The sequence below is a fragment of the Hemicordylus capensis genome, chromosome 4 (genome assembly GCF_027244095.1).
Source record: "Hemicordylus capensis ecotype Gifberg chromosome 4, rHemCap1.1.pri, whole genome shotgun sequence".
Taxonomy (NCBI): Eukaryota; Metazoa; Chordata; class Lepidosauria; order Squamata; family Cordylidae; genus Hemicordylus; species Hemicordylus capensis.
In genome coordinates, this window is record NC_069660.1 from 255,029,480 (window position 1) to 255,042,947 (window position 13,468).

The 13,468-nt window shown below is 44.7% G+C and overlaps 1 long non-coding RNA gene across 1 annotated transcript in view; it reads right to left on the reverse strand.

The window, feature by feature from the left end:
* Positions 1–475: 475 nt before the first annotated feature.
* The window catches only part of LOC128322173 (uncharacterized), a 33,869-nt gene continuing 20,876 nt past the window's right edge, over positions 476–13,468 (reverse strand). Inside the window, exon 3 of the long non-coding RNA XR_008305576.1 lies at positions 476–799. This is a non-coding gene — a long non-coding RNA (uncharacterized LOC128322173). The remainder of the gene's footprint in view (positions 800–13,468) is intronic.

Below are 13,468 nucleotides of genomic sequence, written 5' to 3' on the forward strand. Positions count from 1 at the left end.
AAGGACAAGGGGGAAAATAAGAAAAGTTTGTGAGGCATAGGTTACGTGAGGCAAAGAGACAATGGAGAGTTGATTTTCACTGTCAGATGGGAGGAAGAAGGTGGAGGAAGTGCAGTATTATACTGGTGAACATCAATTCATGTAAATTAGGCCAGTTAATGTTTTGCCAATCCTATGAAAGGACACAGAATTTTTTTTACTGGTTTGGTTTGAACTGACCAGTCCTGAAGGTTGCATATCAGAAATAATGAATAATTGCTCAGTGCTTTATGACGAACATTCTCATTAGGGTGTTTTCTAGCTCTGTGTTTGCTTCTTTATAAGAATAAAGTCATCCACAGAAACCGTGTGGGTGATATGAGGCCTGTAAGGAAATGTATTAATAGGGACATGCTATCAGCCCCCTGATCAAATTGCTGAGGATGATCTGGAGTTGGAGCAGGAAATCAGGGAGGCGTCAAAAAGAGACAGAGCTGTGATAATGGGTGACTTCAGTTACCCTTACATAAACTGAGTAAATAAATGTCAAAGAAGTCAAATTTATTGATATGCTAAATGTCTGTACCTTACAACAGTTGGTCATGGAATCAACCAGAGAAAAGGCAACCTTGGATTTAATCCTGAGTGGTGCTCAGGACCTGGTGCAAGATGTCAGTGTCATAGAATCTTTGGGGAACAGTGACCATAATGCAATCCAATTCAGCATCTATGTGAGTAGAGACTTGCCTAGCATGTCCAACACAGACACCTTTGACTTCTGATAGAGTTACCAGGTCCAGGTGGTGAAAATAGTCAAAATCTGTAATCAAAAAAGTGGAAATAGTTGGTGCTGTTCAACAAAAAAAGTCTCTAAAAGGTCTCCATTTGGCGTTTTAAAAAATGCATAAAATTTTCATATGCTAACTGGTACAAATTATGCATGCTTTGCTAAAAGAGGATAATTTGAGAATAAATACAACCCACACCTTTTCCCACACAGTTCAAACACCAGCTTAACACTGACTGGATCACAGAATCCTAGGGGACAAATGGTGCATTTTCTTTTCATTTTCAAAGGGGAGGGAACCACAGAACCCTTTCCACACAGTTCAAACACCAGTAACCTCTGGATCACAGAATCCCATGGGGCAAATGGTGCATTTTAATTTCATATGGGGGTGGGGCACACCCCTTCTCCACAGCTCAATACTAGCCTCCCCTCCACAGGGGTGCATGTAGGGGAAGCATAAGTTTCTTGACCTGGAGGGAGCTTGCTGGCTGCGCATCACAGCTGTAGAACAGCAGTGACACATGACACAGTCAGAAGAAGAAGTCTCTCCTTGGGGCCACTGAGTCAGTCACAGTGAATCACTGAGAAAGCAAGGAGCCAGGCTGCTGCAAAAAAACAGGTTTTGGGGATGGGGAAATAGGATGGGAATTTCCATTCCAAGCTCCTCCTGCCACCACACAGCCAATGTTAAACATGAGTAATTCAATTGTTTCCAATGCGCCTACTCACAGGTAACAGCCACTGAGTTATTTGAGCCACTCGGCATTTGCCGCAGGATCACTGGAACTCCGGAAATGTCCTCCAGTACAGAAATAATTGCAGGGGGGTTTCAATAGTTGCAAATCCAGGCTAAATGGAACCATAACTTCCCTAATCTGGGAACCCTAATTTCAGAAGAGAAAACTTTTCAAAAATGAGAGGACTTGAAAAAAGAAAATTGAAAGGGAAAGTTTGCTCCAGAAAGCATGGCATTTATTTAAAACCACAATAACAGAAACTCAGTTAGAATGTATACCAAAAAGAAGGAAAGATACACTAACAACTACTTGGGTCAAGGAAGCTATAGTAGGCAATAAGACTTCCTTTAGAAATTGGAAGGCCTGCCCAAATGAAGAGAACAGAAAGGAACCCAAACTCTGGTAAAATAAATGAAAGGAGACAATAAAGGATGCGAAAAAATCCAAAACAGATTGTGAGGAGCTGCAACAGGATGTCTCCAAACTTGGTGGGTGGGTGACAAAATGGCAAAAAATGGCAAATGCATTTCAATGTAAATGTTAAGTGATGCACAATGGAAAAGGAAATCTACCAAGCTTCACATTTACAGGTGGATCTTGGTATTCATGGGGGTTCTATTCCCCACAATTACCACGGATAGTGAAACCACAAATACTGGATCATTAAAGTCTATGTGACTGCAGGGAGTAGGTTCCTAGAGGCCCAAAATTCTTGCAGAAAATGGCAAACAAACAAACAAACAAACAAACAAACAAACAAACAAGGCAAAGAATGCATACTAAAATGCCCTATTGTGTTCCATGGGCCTCCAGAAATGCAACAATGCCCCCCCCCCAAGTCCAAATTTTGCTATTATTCCACAATTTTTCATGAAAAAGTGTTTTTAAAAAACTGAATGAGCCACAAAATGGCTCCTGCACTCAAAATGGTGGCCAGAAATGACCTGTGAGGTCATTTCCAGTCACCCCGACCCACGGATATGTGGATTTAACCCTTTCCCACCTTTTTGTGTTTATGCCGAGGTTGGGTGTCAGGTTCCCAACCGCAGATATGTGAAACCATGGATGCTGGATCCATGAGTAATGAGGTATTCCTCTGTACCGATGGGGTCTGAGGGCTGTTGGTGACTGACCAGGAAAGGGATTTTGGGGTTGTGTTTGACAGCTTGTTGAAAGTGTTGACTCAGTGTGCAGCAGATGTGGAAAAGGTAAATGTCATGCTAGGGAGCATTAGGAAGGGGATTGAAAATAGAACTGTTAATATTATATTACCTTTATACAGATCTATGGTGCAGCCACATTGAGAGTATTTTGTACAGTTCTGGTCACTGTATCTCAAAAAGGACATTATAGAACTAGAAAAGGTGCTGAAGCGAGCAACTAAGATGATTAGGGGCCCAAAGCACCTTCCTTATGAGGCAAAGCTACAACATCGGGGGCTTTTTAGTTTTGAAAAAAGGTGACTAAGGAGAGACATGATAGAGGTCTATAAAATTATGATTGCCAGGAATTTTAGGACTGACAAAAAGAAGTACTTTTCTACACAGCACATAATTAACCTGTGGAACTCTCTGTACGGGATGTGGTGATGGCCACCAGCTTGGATGGCTTCAAAAGGGGCTTAGACAAACTCATGGAGGACATGTCTATCAATGGCTACTAGTCCTGATGGCTATAGACTACCTCCAAGCTCATGGGCAGGATGCATCTGAACACCAGTTGCAGGTGAGCAACAGCAGAGAGAGCGCATGCCTTCACCTCCTGCTTATGGGCTTCCCAGAAGCATCTGGTGGGCTCTGTATAAAACAAGATGCTGGACTAGATGGCCATGAGCCTGATCCAGCAGGGCTGTTCTTATGTTCTTTAAAAAAAGAACAGTAAGGACCGGGTCTCACTATCCGTGAGACCCGGTTTGGGGCAGTGAGCACGCTAAGCCCACTCTCCCTGCTCATGAGCGGGGAGGGAGCCCTGGGCGGCCGGATTGGCCACCTACATGATTGCTGGCTCTGAGATGGAGCCGGTGGGGGCTGGGGAGCTCGGGGGCCATGCGCCTCCCATGCGCCCCAGTATGCCCTGTGCGAGTGCGCAGAGCATACTGGGGAGACCCCCGGAGCTGGGAGGCGGCTTTTTGCCTCCTCTAGCGGGGTCTACTCATGAGTAGGCGTGGTGCGAAGCTGCACCGTGGCTACTCACGATAAAAAAACCCAGTTTTGCAGAGCACTCGCTCTGCAAACCTGGTTTTGAGGCAGGGGTTCTTGAGCAGGTTACCCGCTCCAGAACCACCGGGCTCACAGCTGAGCCCGATGGTTCTGACAATCGGGAAAAATCGGGCTAGGCTTTCCTAGTCCGATTTCTCCCGATCGTGGGAATAGCCCCTAAATGTTTTATATAGGTCTTTTTTTGTTTCCAAGGGTAGATGTATATTAATTCAGTTAAATTAAACAAGAATAAGAAGCTCAAATCCCTTAGAAAATATCTGGGACCCTGGCTTAGGAAATTTTATTCTCATGCTGGTGTTGAAGAAGTTCCCATAGCCCTGTTATGACTTGTTATCTGTCTTCACAGGATATACTCCCACACACTTTCTTCCAGGGTCCCTGCTTCCTGTGGGACTTCCCACAGCTGCCAGCATAGATGGCTTGTGTCTGGAATAGGCTTCATGTAAGCCTGAAGATGCTTATTCTCTCACTGTCAGGTGAGTCAACTCAATGCAAAAATGTGGCAGATGTTCAGCATCAGAAGTTTAAAAACCCTGCTTTTTGCACCATGCAGCACATTCCTTTTACTCCAGTACCTTTAATTTCCTCTCCGCAGGATGTGGAATATTTTTCCTCTGCTGCTGCCATTTCTGTGAACTCAGGAGTTTGTGAATTTTACAAAGACATTTGCATTTCCATGTCACAACAGAACAGGGCTCAGTACATGGATGCAAGCTGTTTCTTGTTTTATGTTTTCTCCCACTCAAGGATAAAAGATGAATGGAAATTCCTATAATATATGGCAATTCTGAATTATGTATGCCATTTATATATGAGAAACGACTGCTGATTGACAGATCAGTTTCTAACACCTGACCAACATTGGCTCTGTGAATATTTATGCCTTCTAGAAGAACTGAAAACATTGCCGCTGAATGCTGAATAGACTTTTGAGACATCTATTTATTACATTTCTATACCACACCATCCAAAGGCTCTGGGTGATGCACAACAAGTAAAAACAAAAAGAAAGACCATTTTAAACTAACTGCTTAAAACAAATATAGCAAAAATGCGGGACTGCACGACCAGCTAGTGATAGATAAACATGAACCGTGTAGCACGGTTCATGTTTATCTAAAACAAATATAGAACAGTTCAAAGCCATTTAAAAATCTTGGAAGGCCAGGCCAAACAAGTAAGGTAGTTGAAGGCCAACAATAAGCCAAAACTACAGATATCTGCAGTAAGTGTATTCCACAGGCCAGGAGCAGCTACAGAGAAGGCCCAGATCCGAGTCGCCACCAGACGTGCCAGTGGTAATTAGAGACAAACCTCTCCGGATGACCTCAACGTGTGATAGGGTCTAACCTCCCTAAGGTGCTAACCTTATGTGAGATAAGCTGGTAGAAGGCAGCCAGAGTGGTTCATGTCCTGCTGAAGGATGGCTGGGACCCAGCTCAAGCTGACTCTGCAGAATGGGGGACTGAGGTCCAACTACACATTGAAGCTATTCTCACGAGTGAGCAAAACTGGGCTAAGGGAGCCCAGCCTGGTTTTTCTTGCTCGTGAGAACCACCAGGAGTAGCGTGGCTCCTGGAGGCAGTGAGCCCTCTTGTGTAGCACTTAATCTAGGTTTTGGGTGTGGGTGCACCCAAACACTGGGTTAATTGATTGTGTGTCTGCTGAAGCTGCGGCAGACACACTCAGGGGAAGGGGGGCTCCCAGTAACGCACTGTGCACTTGTGTGTGGTGCATTATTGGGGCTTCGGCGGGCTTTGCTTCCCTGTGCCCAACCCCTGGAGCAGCTGGGCGAGCCATGGCATGGCACGGCGAGCTGCGGGCGGCCAGCAGGAGAGCAGTCGCTTGTCTGCGCAAGCAATCCGCCTGCCCAGAGACTTTGCTGGTGAGTACCTGGTGGACCTGTATCCTGTGTCCTGAATCCTGCCCCTGACAGATGTTACTTCAGTTTTAAAAAGCAGGCAAAAACACTGAGTCAACCTACTAGGGAAAACACAATTTGAGCAGGGGATACTTAAAAGGAGGAGAACATCAAGGCAAGGTGATGTGGACCACTATCTTTGTAAACTCTTTGTGGCAGAGAAAAATGAGCATTTTGTGTGGGTAAGGAAGAATGTACACAAACATGAATTCATAATAGGCAATGCTGTGAGCTGCTTGGTAGCTCAGTAGGAAAGAATGTAATGTGAAATGGGATAAGTTGGTTTGAGTCCACCCCCTGGAAGATGCCAGTAGTCTACCTTTGGAGTATCCTTACTAATCTTTGGGTATCCTCCTGGCAACAGTAAAGTTAGATGGAGAAAGTAAGAGGCATCAGAAGAGGCATTTCTCGAGCTTCCAGCTCTAGAAAAAAATACCTTCTCCATATAGCCACAGGAGCAGAAAGGAAAAAAAAGGTCATGATGCCCTTTGTAGTTTTCCAGAGACTCAGCTCATGACATGCCACTTTCTCTTCTTTTCCCACCATTGTGCATCATAAACAGGGATCCCAGCACTTAAAGGGCCCAATGTGGAGCTGTGATTGTCCACAAAAGGTCTTGTTGGCTGACATGATGTGCAGCACTCAGGGATGGGAGATATCTGCACAGCTACTGCTGTAGAGAACTAGTAGTAGTGCTGTGAGTGTTACCCAGTTTCTTCCCATTTGTGCTGCAATCAATATCCTTGAGTGGTTCTTGTGTGGGATTGCTGTGAGGAGATCTGCACTGGCAACATATGCCTTGGACACTCTTGGAACTAAGACTGCTTGGGCTCCTCTCTATGTGGGACTGCCATGGCTAATCCCTGGGCTTGATGGCCTAAGAGTCCCGTGGATTTTCAAGTGAAATCCTCTAACCATTGAGATTGAACCATTCCCTATCTGAGCTTGCCATGAGATAACCCCTATGCCTGACTGCCTGGAAAACTCAGTGCTCTCCTTTATTAGCTGTGGACATGTGGAGTGCCACAGGCCTTGGAAGCTCGTATCAGTCCAGCATGCTGCTTCCTCTCCTTGCCGGCTGCTTTGGTAGAACCTTTGTGGCTGTAGCCCCTAAATTGACTCCAGTGGAAGTCACCCCTTTTTGGCATCATGCATAAAACAGCAGATTGAGGACAGGTATCAAAGCTGTCCTTGATTTTCTCCTCCCTCCCTCTCTTCCTCCCTCTCTCCCTTTTTTCTTCCCATATTCTTCTGCTTGGCTACTAGAGCCTTCACTCCTTCATTCCCTCTCCCGCCTCATCTTGTCCTGAGTCATCTTCACTCCCTGTGAAATTGCGGTTATACCAATGTATAATCACAATTGTGCCTTTGCATTTCACAAATAAGCCTTAAGTTTTGTTTTGAAAAGCATTACCTCTGAGTCTGTTGCTCCACTAGGGTCTCCTAAGATTGTCTTTCCTCTGTCTAAACTGTGGCCAATTTCTTGAAAGTTCAGTGTCAAGCAAATTCCCCAGCATTGCCCCCAAATAAAAGATACATATGTATGTAGCATGCAAGTGTGTGAGCAGGTATGCGTGTGTGAGAGAGGAGAGCTTGTCTTGTGGTAGCAATCATGACTTGTCCCCCTAGCTAAGCAGGGTCTGCCCTGGTTGCATATGAATGAGAGACCAGAACTGTGAGCATTGTAAGATATTCCCCTTAGGGGTTGAAGGCACTTTGGGAAGAGTAGAAGGTTCCAGGTTCCCTCCCTGGCATCTCCAAGATAGGGCTCACAGAGATTCCTGCCTGCAACCTTGGTAAAGCTGTTGCTAGTCTGTGTAGACAATAGTGATCTAGATGGACCAATGGTCTGACTCAGTATACGTCAGCTTCCTATGTTCCTATCCTATGTTGAGGGCAGAAAGGCGCCGTTATATGTCACCTTTATAGACTTTAAGAGTGCCTTTGACTCAATATCCAGGGATGCTCTGTGGGAGAAACTTGCAAACTCCTCTATTGACAAGAGATTGCTAACTCTAATATATAAACTCTATGAGAACACGAGTCTGAGAGTAAAATGCGACCATAATGGCCAATTATCCAGAGAGATCCCTGTAGGAAGGGGGGTCCAGCAGGGATGCATATTAGCACCAGCTCTTTTCAATTTCTACGTAAACGGCCTAATCACCCGCCTATGGCAAGTTGAAACTCACGCGCCAAAGATAGGGGATAGGTGTTTACCTATCCTCATGTATGCAGATGACACGGTCTTATTGTCACAGACCAGAGTTGGTCTAAAAAGAGCACTAGAATGCTTGAGTCTGCTCTGCAATGAGGAATTTTTGGAAATTAACTATACCAAAACTAAAATCGTGAGATTTGCAAAGAAGCAACAGATCTTTAGATGGTCCATAGGTGGAGCCAGAGTAGAGCAGGGGAAGGCTTACAGATACCTGGCGGTGGTGTTTCAGTTCAATGGGGGTAATTCTATGCACACCAGTGCCGCTAAATTGAATGCCACCCGATCTTCTATGGCAATTAGGACATTTTTCTGGGCACAAGGTGGTGGCTACATTCCGGCAGCAAATCAGGCTAAAGTGATACCTCAGCTGCTATTGGGATTCAGGTTAGACCGCCAAAAGACTTACAAGCTTTAGAAAAAGTCCAATCAGGCTTTCTGAGATCACTGTTGGGGGTACCAAAATGCGTCCCAAACTCCTTAATACAACTGGAGACTGGGCTATTGAAATTGGAGACCAGGGCCTGGCTTCTTATCATCCTGTATTGGATCAAGACTTATCTTTACCCGGTAGGACTTATACCTCACCTCCTTGCTGCTACCCCACAACCCCGTTGGTGTAAGGCGGTTGAGGAGAGACTCCGGAAGATGGGCTTTTGCCCAGCACAACTGTTAGAGTATGGCGAGTCAACGGCAAGATGCCTAGTTAAACAAAGGCTCAGGGACATAAACTTCCAGGAGGAAAGGGCCTCTATAAATAGGCCCCTACAACTCCTAAGCACCAAGAACGATTGGGTCATAGCGTCTTATTTTTATACAATCTGTTCACCAAAACTTCGCTGGGCATTTACAAGAGCTCGCCTGAATGCTCTACCCTCAGTGATGTTATCAGGGACATTTGAGAGAAAAGCCTATGAGGAGAGACTATGCCCTTGCGGATCTGCTCCCGAAACATTGATGCATTCACTGTTATATTGCCCACTTTATACCGATGAAAGAGATGTATTTTTATCCCAGTGCCTGAAAGGTCTCAAAAGCCACTCAGCGGAGACGATTCTTAAATGTTTATTAGAAGATAGGGACCCAACAATATCCTTGGCGGTTGCCAAATTCTGTTATACATTGATCAAACTAAGAGAGGCACAGCAATTGGTTACTGTCAAAGGTTCTTGATTTTATGTATCTGATAAGATTTTAGATCTTGTTTTCGTTTTCTCTCTTTACTGAGTATATTCTGTTTCTATTGTTGTTTGATCTAAGATCGTAAATAAACAACTAACTATCCATGTGTTTCAAAATTTTGTGTTTTGACCAAATGTTAACCAAACCAAATGGCTGAAGAATCTGACTCACGACATATATGTTGCAAGAAGAAGAAAACCCCTATGTAAACACATAGAGGCTCTACTCATTTGGTCATGGACCGTAAATAAACTTACTACTTACTACTACTTGAGGCTCTACACATGATTGGTGTGTAGAGTCAGCAGGGCTTCTGCAGGAGGCCGCTCTCCCCGCAGATGAGCATCCAGCCATCCCTGGGTGGTTGGATCAGCCGCCAATATGACTACCGGCTCTGTCATGGAGCCGGTAGGGGTGGTGGGGATTGGGGTCCGCCTGGCCCCCAGAAGTCTCAGAATGCCCCCGAGGCCGGGAGGCTTGTTGGAGCCTTCCGGTTGGGGGTCTCCTCATGAGTTGCTGCGGTACAGAGCTGTGCCTTGACATCTCACGATTGCCAAAATGGGGTTAGCGGAATGCTCGCTCACTCCGCTAACCCCATTTAAGGGGGGGGGGACTAAAGTGGGTTAACCGCCAGTCGCTGCATGGCTCCCAGTGGTTCTCACAACCGCTCAGAAGTGGGCTGGGCTCCCTTAGCCCATTTTCAAGCAGTCGTGTTAATAGCCTCATATTCTCACAGACACATGGAGACTATTCACACGATGGTAGAAAATCAGGCTAGCCTCCGCTAGCCCAATTTTCTCCCATCGTGAGAACCACCGGGCTCGGCTGCAAGCCCGGTGGTTCTTAAGCGGGTCACCTGCTTAAGTAGCCCTCCCATAAGCGCAGGTAACCAGGGCTTTCTGATTGTGAGTTGCCGCAGCACGGCTTCGCGCCACAGCAACTCACAAGTAGACCCCCGACCGGGAGGCTGGAAAGCAGCCTCCCGGCTCGGGGGGCTCTCCAGCATGCCCTGCGTGCTCATGCAGGGCATGCAGGAGCTTCCAGGGGCCACGCAGCCCCTGATCCTCCAAGCCCCCGCCAGCTCTGTAACAGAGCCGGCAGTTGTGTGGCTGGCCGCTTTGGCCACCCAGAGCAGATTGCCTGCTCTTGTGCAGGGAGAGCAGGCTAAGCCCGTTCTCCCTGCAAACCCCATCCGATCGTGAGAAGAGCCTCATGGTATCATTTACACAGAGACCTCTGAATCAGTGCATTCTACTACTGTGTGTTATACTAAAATATATGTGTCAGTCACAGTTTTAGGAACTCACTGGGCGAGGAATGCTGAGTATTTTAATAGTCTACAAGAAGTGGAGTAAATAAGAGCTCATATTATTGTCCTAAATATTATCCTAAATCCAGTATAAGAGGATTTAGTTAAATATGTGACTCTACCTTTGAGGGCACCCAAGAAAGTCAGGTGCAAAGTTTGATGGGGTGCTCAACTGGTTCAGGTATTAAGTGAAAGTAAAACTTCTGGAGTTAACAATAAATTTCATTTTATTTATGGCTTTTAAACTTCTATGCTCTCCAAAAGATATGCTCAAGATATCCTACCACAAACTACCTTTCCCATTTGACTTGATGTGAGACAATCCCTTCAGCATACTCTACCAGGAATGTTTCCCCAGCAACATGTTTGCCAGTCTGTACTGTGTGCAATACCTGGTTCTCTCTGTGAAGCAAAGGATCTGTTTCCAGAGAGCATAGTCTGTGTTTCCCTCCTTCCCTCCATGCTGCTCAGTAATCAGCAGGGCTTTTGTGCCATCAGAACCATCTCTTCCATCTCTATCTCTGTAGAATCCAAGGGAAAGAGTTGCGGTATGTAAGGACAAGGCAGTGGGAAGGAATCAGGAATATTAATATTTTAATAAAGTAGATATTATGTACATGGAGGCAAGTACAGACTGCTTTTGAGTGCTCTTGCTGCTGGCTGTTTGTTAGTGATGTCTACTCCAGGACAGGAATTGGATGTCTACTCCAGGACAGGCGGCCTCCTGTCTACTCCAGGACAGGAATACAAAAGTCCTATACAAAGGCTGGCCTGGATCAAGCAATGAATTAACCAAAAACACCACAATCTCCTCCAAAGGGGTTTTTTCCTGGTTCTAGCATGGCTCAAGTTCTGTGCATTCTGTGCTGTGTGGGGAAATAAGCTTGCCAGTCATAACTTGAAATTCAACCATGAGCCATTTGAGGTGATTGAAAAATGTTGCCACAAATTAATTTTGCTGTGAATATCCAGTTTGGCCCCAATCCACCTAAGTTTTGTTCATTTCTGTGAAGATGATGTGACCACTGTCCACTTAATACTAGATGTCTGGTGAGGCAGATGTCAAGAGGACAAGGTAGAGAGGGTTTAACCGAGAATAAATTACCATGTTAGAATACAAAAGGTCATTATTGTGATTCATTCTGTGCATGAGTACAAAGAAAAAAATAGGAACATGTACCAGATGTTGAAGATATTACTGAAAGAGATTACATAGAATTTAAACACATGTACACCAACCTTGTGTAGCAGCTCAATGTGTTAAAATCTAATTTTTATTCCATTTCTAGTGCAGAGATATAAGCTCAGGGTTTTCAGCTGTTTCAAATAACGATAGCATTTGCTTTTTCTTTACATTTCAAATGGCAAAGGAAGAAAGGTTGGTAAGGAAAAGGGTGCCTGCATTCTCTTCTTGCACTATATGGTGGGCCATACATCTCTTCAAAGTATATGAAACAAGACAGGCTATTGAAATGCCAGAAGGCACAGAAGAAGCATATGAGCAAAATATACATAAGATGGAAGTCTACCCTTGGTAGACTTACAATGATCCTACTTTGATTTTTTAAATTATGGTGGGCTCCACTAAAATGTATGGGGCTTCAGATTCTGCCTACGTAATTATTTCAAAACCCCTGGTTCAGTCCTTTCTTTCCCCAGCCATTCCTGGATGGTGGTGGTTGTGCAGAGGCTCTGGCTCACCACCAACCTAGAAGAAGCACATGGCACAATTCAAGTCTTGACTGCATCTACAAAGTGCTATAAGTAAAAACACTCCCATTAGAGTGTTCCCATCTTCTCCCAATGGAAAGCCCAAGATGAGCAACTAGCCTCCAATAATGCACTGAAGAAAACTAAGCAGAGTATATCCATTGTTGTTGACAACAATGGGCACTCTGCTCCACTCATTGTTACAGTTGACACTCATTACTCATTTTTCTTTGTGGGATCAAGACCACAATATCTGGAGCAGAACTAACAAGAACCAGAGAAAGTGTTCCAGTGTGACTCCCCACAAGGGAAATGTGAATATTGTTTTAATGATTGGTTGATTGATTGATTGATTGATTAAGTGCCGTCAAGTCGGTGTCGACTCTTAGCGACCACATAGATAGATTCTCACCAGGATGATCTGTCTTCAACTTGGCCTTTAAGGTCTCTCAGTGGTGCATTCATTGCTGTCGTTATTGAGTCTATCCACCTTGCTGCCGGTCGTCCTCTTTCCTTCAACTTTTCCCAGCATTATGGACTTCTCAAGGAAACTGGGTTTTCACATAATGTGTCTGAAGTATGATAGTTTGAGCCTGGTCATTTGAGCCTCGAGTTAAAATTCTGGATTGATTTCTTCTATGATCCATTTGTTTGTTTTCCTAGCTGTCCATGGTAGTCTCGAAAGTCTTCTCCAGCACCAAAGTTCAAAAGCGTCAATACTTTTTCTGTCTTGCTTTTTCAAAGTCTAGCTTTCGCATCCATAGAGTGTCACAGGAAAAACCATTGTCCAAATAATTCTAATCTTTTTAGATGTAGAAATGTCATGGCATCTAAATAGCCTCTCCAAGGCCTTCATTGCAACCCTACCAAGTGCTAGTCTGCAGCGTATTTCTTGACTGCTGGATGCTTGACTGTTGCTGGTTGATCCTAAAAGGCAGAATCTATCCACCACTTCATTTCCTTCATTATCAATTCTGAGGCTGGTTGCTGTACGCATAGACATTAGTTTAGTCTTCTTACATTATCTTATCTAAAATGTGAATCACCAAAGCTTGAAATTAGGGGAATTACCAGTGATGGAGAAGTGGGTGTTGTTATCATTATTACTCACTTCAGACATCTCCAAGATGAAGCATGCAGTGGAGGTCAGTGAGTTCTTCATCAAAACACACCACTGGGGCTTAGGGCTTCCATCTTGCTGATGGCCTTGCCAATGGAGCACTAATAAGGATAGTGGACTAAGCAGTGTTGCTTCTGCTATGTAGTAGAAGGTCAAGTTGATTTGTTACAAGGCATTCTGGGATAACGAATAGCAGATACTGGCAGTAAGTTAAATGAGCATGATGTGGAGGGTGATATGGCTAGATGAAATGATGAGAGCTGGGCAAAATGAAAAGCATCAT